Source organism: Trachypithecus francoisi, unplaced genomic scaffold, assembly GCF_009764315.1.
Source record: "Trachypithecus francoisi isolate TF-2019V2 unplaced genomic scaffold, Tfra_2.0 Lachesis_group0, whole genome shotgun sequence".
In the NCBI taxonomy this organism is placed as follows: domain Eukaryota; kingdom Metazoa; phylum Chordata; class Mammalia; order Primates; family Cercopithecidae; genus Trachypithecus; species Trachypithecus francoisi.
Genome location: NW_022681453.1, coordinates 3,867,945 through 3,877,889, shown reverse-complemented (window position 1 = coordinate 3,877,889; position 9,945 = coordinate 3,867,945).

Genomic DNA, 9,945 nt, shown 5'->3' with positions numbered 1-9,945 from the left:
GTTATTCAAATTATCATCTGCTCAAGAAAATCAGATTCCTTCTGAATAAATAGAATGCTTGTTTATTTCCTTCCTTGTTACAAGTCTGAGGTGGTTTATAGTTATATTTATATATGTACATATGTTCAAATAGAGTTGAAAGATTGAAGCAGTGAAAAGGATAAAGAAAGTATGCTAACCATGGAATTAACACTTACTATAAACATTATGTTTAAGTTTAATTAAGTCTTCTGGAAGCAAAGGCAAAATAGAGAAATACCATAATTACATAATTCATAGGTAATAGATGAAAACATACCAAAACTTTAAGAGCATAACTCCTTTTCCTGACTATCATTAAAGAAATGTATCATCATGAAGCTTATGTACTTTCCCATCTTGGCCAAGTAGCAATGGTGAGACTGGGTGGGAGGGTAGAACTTTGATACCTATGTCTACCAAACCTGCCCAGTGTGGATGCCAAGGTTTCAGGCATTTAGGCCAGCCAGTTAGGTTCAAATCCCAGCTGACATTGGACCAGCTGCTTAGCATGGCTTCAGTTTTCTGGCCTGTAAAATGGAGGTAAAATGTTACCCACCTTATAGTCTGCCTGTGAGAGAGTGCATGAAATAATGGCAATGATGTGTGTTAATACACCATCTGTTCCACAGTAAGCCCTCAGTATATGTTTGTTCTCATTGCTGAAGTTTGGGATAGTACAGGGGGAGTGAGAGCTTATCGCTCAGATCAGATGCTACAGTTATACACCAAGATGCCCAAAGCAGATAGGAATGGTTTAAAATCAAAGGACACATGAGATGACAGGGCAAGGAAGCCAGAGTGAGGAGACTTTTGGAGGAATCCTGAGATGACCAGTCTTTGTACCCAAGACTTTCAACAAGGCCTCGGTTCTACCCCTCAGGCAAGCCTTTGCTTTTCTTTGAAGCATCACTTTGCAACCAGTGAGTGACATGGAAAAGAAACAACTATTAGATTAGCAATAGTTTTGCTACAAATGTCGAAGGAACCCATACATGTTGTGGGTTCTTGAGTCATTCCTGAGGGATGATCAAGGCATCCAGGGATCTAGCCAGGCCAGAGACTCAGGCCACAGCCTGGTGTGCAAGGTGGGTAGCAGGATGAGGGAGGCTGACACAGGTAGTTGGCATGGGGTGCACAGGAGCCATAATCCTAGTCCTAAATCAGTTGGCCTCTGGAAGGAAAGAGTGTTTGAAATACTGAGTCCAAGAAGTAGGCACAAAGCCAGAACGATCCCCACAGGAAAATGTCTTTTATGGGGCCTGACAAGGAAAGAAGTCAGGAAATAGAGGACAGAGAGCTCTCTCAAGTATTGGTCCAACTTTTCCGCCCATAATCTGTAATGAGAAATATATTCTACATCACATCCCAGTACACACATCCACATAGAACTAAATAAGAGTTCCACCAGTTCTTAGTCTCACCACGGATGCTGCATTCTGACATTATCATACCCGTTCTATTTTTTTAATGCTGTTTCAGTTCAGTTTTGAAAATACTGTTTTAAGGAAAAGTTGGAGAAAGGACCATTTTAGGGGACCCTGGGTCCAAGCCAGTGAAAGAGTAGTTTCATTAGAACAGACAGTAACAGCCAAGGGCCTCACCCTGTAGTGTGACTGCAAATTAGGTTAAAGCGTGAGTCCCATGAAGGACTCGAGTCCCTCATGCCTTACACACAGTAGGCATTCAAGAAACCTGGAGGTGTATACCTACTATGTATCCACAACAATTAAAAATTTTAAAAAATAAAAAAGCAAACCTGGAGGAGCAGGTGGATGGTGTGTCTCATCATCTTCACCTGGGCTTTTGCAGGTTCTTAACCACAGAGTCAAGGTCACATGCTCTGTTGAGGCCTGACACACTGGGCCTCTCTGAAGATATTCTAAAGATGTTCAGAGTCCAGGTTCCCATCAGCTGGAGAGAGTTGAACAACTATCAATGGTTCAGACATTACATGAATTTTCTAGAAATGCTTTCCCTTCAACCCTCCTCTTTCTGTAGTATAGAACTTGTACGTAAAGCAAAGGAGAGGGCCAGGCACATGAAGATACTGAAAAGTCATCTGAGGAAAAGGAGGAGTTGTCATAGTCCTAAGTTTCCTTTTAGGTAGACCCAAAGAAAGCCCAGCTCATTTCAACAGCAACCAAATAGGAAATGGATCATGATTGTCATCATCATTAAGTATTTATTAGGCAATCTACTGTTCACATCACTATATAAACAATATTAGACCCAGTGCCTATCCAATAGGAAGGTCTTTAAGATGGATAACGTGGATGTGACGTGATAGCATTCTGTGTGAAAACGTAAAATTAGCAGTTTGCACGAAGTGGGATCTGGGCAACTGGCTTCACTGGTACAGATTCTATGCACAGATCTTTTCTGTTCTACTAGATTAAGAGCACTCCTACCTCATTCCAGGTCACAGACTCTTTTCACTTGTCTTCAAGTTCTCCCCAACCCCTCAACTTACTCTGCTCCCTGTACTTAGGAGGTATTAATATTTAGCAAAACTTTCCTAGGTGGATAAATATTAGACCATTCTGTGACACTGAATTTGAAACCCAGGTTATGCTTTAGTGCATTATTGGTGATTCGGGATAAGGAACAAATGCCAAGGCCCTTTTCAGAGACAACCCACTGTGTTCTGCCCACAAGCCCTAGGAGGAAGCTATGTGATGAATCGTTTTTCAAGTCAGAGCTGGTGGGAGGCATATGTGAGGAAGACAGGGCCTGAGCCTGTTTGCAGGGAGCTGCACGAGTCAGTGTCTACTGTGAGCGACAAGCTCCTTGGTAAGGGGCTGTCTAATGAGATGAGATTTGCCAGGCCACGATTTCTGGACAGCTAAAGAAGAATCCACCCTGAGGGATGATGTCAACCAAAACTCTAAGAAAATGATCTGTTGTAGGGAACATTTGTATCCTGAAAAGGGACTTTATGTTCTGCTTGCAGGCAAAATCTTGGTTATATAAATGTATCTGTTTGCTTTTTGGCTGGATTAGACCATTCAAGGCGCTGAGATTGTAAAGTTTGACTTAAGCAGAATAAACAAACCCATCAAGAATAAATATTCAAATGGCTTCTTCTCACTAATGTTCAATGTCATCAAAGTTAAATCTCAGAGCCTGTGTATCTAGTTGTTTTCAATTAGTTATCTTCTAACTAATCACAAGGTAAAAGAGCTCTTTCATTGCGGTTTTACAAAGTATATCAATGTTCAGTTGAATTTAAACAGCCCAGAAAAATTCTCTGAACTGAAAACAGACCAGCCAGGCAAGGTGAATGCTTCCTTTTGCTGTCCAAAATTCAGTCTGAGGGTATATGAAAACTCATCAAGAACTGTATTTTTGCCATTCTAATACAAACTTTTCTTTTTCTTGCACAATGCAATGTTTACTAAATCAGTATAGGTCAGATATTCTATATAGACAGTTAATGTGTTTACTTTTCTATGGAAAAAGAAAAAAAAAGGCTGTCACCAAGCCAATGAGAGTAATGTTTGATGATATCTTAGAATTATTTTAAGAAGGTACTTCATTGCTTTCCTCTAAGAACTCTCAATACAACGTCCTGTGCATTACTACTGAGCTTCCTCCCAGACAACCCCATCCTCCCTGGGGTCCTGGAATAATGTAGATGTGGCACATCACAAAGGTATATCCAAATAGTGTTCTCCCTCTCTTGCTTTCTCTTTCTCTCTGTGGGTGGGTGTGTGTGTGTGTAAGTGATCGGAATCAGTTATATAATTTGCAAAGTCCAATGCAAAATGAAAATGTAGGACCCTTGTTCAAAAATTAAGGATTTCAACATAGCAACAGAGCAATTAAACCAAGTATAGGGCTCTTCTGAGCACAGAGCCCTGTGTGCTCAGGGTCACATACCCATGGGCCTGGCCCCGCTGCTTCTGAACAGAGCAGGTGGTCCTGAGCTTCAAATGCCACACAAGTCCTCATATGCTCCAGAAGCCCTCCCTCACTGATACTTCAGCTTTCCTCAGTACCATCCCCCAGCTAAGTCACACCATACGTTTTTGAACAACTCATTCTACATATACTCAAGTAATCTATTGTGTCTTGTGAAAGGCAGGGCAAGTCCCTTGTGAGCATAGTGAAGCCTCAGGAGATCTCCTGACATGGATCTGGGTGACATAGTCCCCACTCTGAGCCCTGGACAGTGTCAGCTTTTCTTCATTGATTCCTCTCTCTGGTCACCTTTGTCCTCCTTCTCAGTCCAGGTGTCTTCTGCTTCAGAATTAGCATCTTTGCCTCACTCCCAAGGCTCTTTCTCCCCGTCCCTTATTCAAATCATTGTAGCTCATAAACCCAACAGGTGCACTCAATAAAGATTTTTATCATGATTGCTTGATCTGTAAGTCAGAAGTCTTCTCTACGTGAACCATAATATGGGTCAGTTTATTGTCAAGTTATTAAACCAGCTTCTGGGCCAGCCTGTCATTTATTGGCAGTGTAGTGCAGATGCCTAAGCTGTCTTCTGCTGGCAATATTCTTTAATTTCTCCCCTAAAATGATCACTGTGAAGTCATTGGTTTAACTCAAACTAACGAGTTCACGATTATATTTTTTTCCTGAGACGGTGACTTTGATTTAGAAAACACTTTCAAAACCCATGGCATTTTAGGGGAGACGGTGTTAAGGAACAAAGAGTCTAAGAAGTGTGAGAACCCATTTCTGAATGAATCCCATTTTCCCAGACGCCTCCATGTATTTCCCCAAACAGGGAGTGACCTGCAATTCCACACCAGGAGAGCATTTGGTACTAAAAAGAATGTGTGATCATATTAACTAATTGATATATTCCATGAAAATTGTTCAAAACAATCCTTTGACAGAGCAAGTTGGGGATAATTGGAACCTCAAATGTCACTAAAATCTGATATCTCACAAGGACTCCATAGATGAACTTTGAAAAACTATTAGTCATTACAGAATATCCTCCTGCTACTGCAGTGGCAAAATTTTCTTTTCTGAACATTTTATTATCTGCTGAGGCTGCTGGCTTATTCTTCACAAGGTATGGAGATAATTAAATGAGCACATGAGTATAGTAAGTGCTTTGCACAGTTCTTGGAACATAGTAGGCACTCAATAAGTGTTAGCACTTATAACTATGTATTCCCTTATTTTGAAATGACATTAACTACTGTGACAACTAAAGTAGATCAGGGTCATTCTGCTGCCATGCAAGGCAGGCTGTTCATATCGGTGCTGCTATTTACACCATCTACATGTTACTTTAGTTTCTAGCTAAGCCAAGAGAAAAGATTGGAAGTTAAAGCCCGGATCAGCCACTTACTCTACAATGAGTAATGATTCTTAACTGGATCAATTGTGTCCCTACCCGGGACATTTGGCAATGTCTTGAGATATTTTTGGTTGTCATACTTGATAGGTATTCTACTAGCATAGACTGAAACTAGGGATTCTAAACATCCTACAATGCACAGGACAACCCCTCACCTCACAACAAAAACAACCATTTCGTCCCAAGTGTCATTACTGCCAAGGTTGAGAATTTCTGCTCCACAAGAGACCTTGCTGGAATATTTAATCTCACTGGTCCTCAGACTCATCTCTAGAAAGGAGAAGAAATAACATCCTACTTGAAAGCTTGTTGTAAATAAAATAGAAGTAAAGGTAAATGAAAAGTGCCCAGTGGAGTCTCTGACACAGAAAACACACCTGTAATAATAGAAGTGGTGGTGGCGGGTACTGCAGTTTTAATACAACATGCCCCTTCTTATTCACACCGCAGGAACGAGAGAGTCTCTGAAACCATGTAGGTCTTTTGTTATCCAAATAAGAAAAAAAGTAACAGAAATCTGTTTTCTTCTTTTGTTTCTTGTAATGGCCATTTAGAGATTTCCAAAAAGGCTCAATGTTTCCTGCCTCTTCCAATACACAAAAATCCCAGTTGTCCAGTGACACAGCCTTGAAACATTGTTTCTGTTCTGTTACTTGGTTATCATGGACACTGGGTCTCTGCCTTAATTAAGCTAATACCTTCACAGAAAAAATGTGCAACAGTAAGGTGCAAAGTTTCAGCTGTGCTGAGCCTGGTGAGCAGTCTGTGTGGCCCTGCTCTGGGGTTACTTCTCCAGCACTTCAAAGAAAATGCACTGTTCCTCTATTCTGCTTAACTATAACCATGTATGTCTATGACTTCTGCTGCTATAGACTATTTCTTCAGTATGCAGATATCGTTGCTTTGGAATGTGTTGATTAAATTGATCAAAAAGGCATAGCTGAGGCTGATTTGGCAATCTCTCACCTGAATCTGTATCTCTTGTCAGTAATATCAGACAACAGGTTCCTGGAGGAAAGAACTTCAGAAAGTTCTCATGTGAGCAGCTATACAGGCCCAGTGGTTGGAGTTTTCCTCTGGGATGCAAATGAGCCTTACTGCAAATCCTAGGTCCCCTGAAGAGAGGTCCCCATTTATCTCTAGAAATGCGTAAGCCAGCTTACCGTTTGTCAGAGGGGAGAGCTGAGGGAGAAAGTTACTTGCTGTCTAATATGTTGTTTCCCACCAGCAAATGGCTTAATGGTTTATTAAAAAAAAAAAAACCATGTGCAACCTCAGCCTCATTTAACATTCATTCAAGAACAGTATGTTTACCAAATGCCAACCATGTTTGGTACACTGTGCTGGGCCCAGGATACAAAAATGAACAAGCCAGTCGCTGCCATCAGGATGTTCCCAGTGTGCTGCTCTCTTCTCTTGCAGTTCCCTCTACCCTGGTACCCCTTGTTGTGCAAGTGTTTACCCAATCCTTTCCAAGGAGCTTATACAACCTACCTGAAACTCTCTCTTTACATATTTTTATCAGAATACTTCCTTTGTTCTTCAAAGTTATTTCCAAATCTACCTCATCTGCAAAACCTGCACCAGGTAATGGGCACGATCCATTTATCCCACAAACTTTCACTCTCTTCATCAATCCCTTGCCATCTCCTTCATATATTTATAAAATATAACTTACAAATTCTTTTTAAAATTGGGCCTATTTGTGACATTAATTAAGCACAAGTCATAACCATTGATCCCCAACAAACTGGCTAGACGGGTCAGGGAGAGGGGCACCAAGCTAAGTCCCCAGCCCTGGTTGAAGAGGGCCTGGAGAGGACTGGCCCAGTAACAGAAAGTGCCCGAGGGGGCATCTGGGCAGCCCATGCAGAGTGCCCAGGGGCCTAATTTCCAGTGTCTGCTGCTAGCATATCCAGTATGTACACTAGATACAGAAACTGGGAGTCCAGGCAGTCTTTGAAAGATCAAGGTCAGATCTGTGGCGGCGGTCTTTGGAGGAAACCTGTCCATGCATAGCAGGATTTTGATCCACTGTTCTTACATATAGGGTCAGGATTTAAATTTCAAAAAAAAAAAAAAAAATCTGGGAAAAGCTAGCCCTAGAAAAACAGATTTGAATTAAAAGGATAATAAGGGAGGCAAGGTTTACATAAGGCCACTGCTCATTAAGTGAGAACCTAGAAAAAACGCAATCCCAAAGGCTAGGCCAGTTCCAATTAGGATATGACTCAGTACCTGGACCCACTGGGCACACCTCTTGAATATCTGGGCACATGTCTCCTTGGAAACCATAACTTGTGAAATAGAAACAGGGATCAGGGAGAGATGGTGAAGAGCCCTACAATGGCCACAGGATCTACAGAGCTCAAGGTTGGGAGCAACTTTGTACCAACCCCAGCAGCAGGGAAGAGGATGCCATTGATGTACACCTTACATTGAACCAGGAAGGCTCAGAAAGGAGCCCAGCCCACAGACTGGTTTATACTCTCTGTTTTCTGTGCTTCAGAGTCTAGCTTCAGGGCTTGACAAAGGCAGAAGCAGAGGAGGAGAAAACAGCAGATAGGTAGCTGGTTTGTATGGTTTTAGACATTCAGAGGCAGAAACATTGAACTTGTTGATTTGACATGCCAGTGAATCTCCTGTACAAGCCTGAAAGGTCTTTTAGTTTATAGGCACAACTTTGCTATACTTTGGAAAATCCCACGTTTGCTATGGCTGATAATGCTTGTGAAGAGGAAAATGCATATATTAAATTACACAGTCCCTGCAAATTAAGGAAAAATATAAGTACAGATGTATTCCAATGCTTCTTTGAAACACACATATAGATGAGTCATGAAGGTTGACACCATCCCCAACTATGCATGATGAAAATTAACTTAATTGAATGTCAAATCATGGTCTTTGTTTTTCACACTCTAAAAATAGTCACTTTAAGTAGAAAGAACACAATGTGCATCACTATGAAATCTTTGGGGATGGTTCCACCAAAAGGCCAGGAAACTGCCTTCCAGGCCCACATGAGCTTGATCTGCACAAGTGTTTAGAGAGAATTGTGTGTTTAAGAAACTCTGCTGAGGGTAGTTCAGGAACGCTGACAGCCCTAAGCAACTTGACTTATTAGGCAAGTTTTGCTTTCATAAAAATCCTCCCTGGCATACCTGAGAGAAAGTAAAAATCCCTCCTGCTTGGAAATTGAAATCTATGCAAAGAAAAGTGGTGTCTCCCCATCTTTGTCCATGTCTGGACTCAGAAGTGTGTGTTAATATTTACATATGAGGCCAGGCGTAGTGGCTCACACCTGTAATCCCAGCACGTTGGGAGGCTGAGGTGGGCCGATTGCCTGAGGTCGGGAGTTCAAGATTAGCCTGACCAACATGGAGAAACTCCATCTCTATTAAAAAGACAAAATTAACCAGGCATGGTGGCAGGTGTCTGTAATCCCAGCTACTCTGAAGCAGGATAATTGTTTGAACCTGGGAGGCGGAGGGTGCAGTGAGCTGAGACTGCACTCCTGCCCTCCAGCCTGGGCAACAGTGCAAGACTCCATCTCAAAAAAAAATTTACATATGAAATCTATGGACTTTTTCAGATATGGAGGGGGTACTGGGCTCCAGAAGGGTTTATACTTTATAGTTCTTCTTTTCAAAAATATTCTTCCTAAGGAAACAGATGGTAGGTAGCTTCCTCTATCTACATCAAAGTTCGAGAGCAGTCAATTACTCAGATTATGCTGAAGATAAACAGTGCTATTCTGTTCAGTTCTTGAAATAATCTTCCATTTAAATCACAGCTAATTATTATTTGGCAAATTAAACTCACTGAGTACTTCAAAAAATATCTATTTCACTGTCACAACGAATGCTTTAGGAATCCCCTGTTGTGAGGAGCTTTCTTTTTATTACATAGAATACTGAGTTGGCCTGAATATGGGACAAAGAAGTTTTTTTCAAGACCCCTTAAAAAACACAAAGCATCTTTGAAACTTCAGGTCTTCTACATTCCTTCAGCACACGGAGTTTCCAGGGTAAACAGATCTTGAGCAGTCTCTCTAGCTGTGGACTAACTGTCAAAACCCACATATCTGGAGGATAGGAGAGGAGAAGTGGGACAGACTGCTGCCCCTGCCAGCTGGAGTAGTCTACGACTGAGCAGCACTTCCCAAGAGGGCTGCCACCTGGGCTGCATGCTCCAAGCTCCATGATCATCCCACCGCCCAACCTCCCTGCAACTCACAGGAAGTCTTTCTACTCAGGATTTTATAGAGACAATAGTTCCTTGAAAAGAAATAAATCCACATTATGCAGTGAAATGTATTTATTAAACAATTATTATGTCTAAAGCAAACACATTACACACAGTAGAAGCAGAACTACTGTGGGGTTATGCCTACTAACAACACTGCCCTTAGACCCCTGCAAGTAAAAGCCACATTTTACAGAACCATCTCTGGTCATCCTAGAGCCACATTCTCAGACACATTTTTCCATCCCCCATAGCAAAGAGTTCAAGCGGCCAAAAGGTCTTGCCTACCTGGAACCCAAGCCTACCTTTCTAGGCAATGATCTAGGTACCCAAGACCCTAGAATTCCCTACTCATT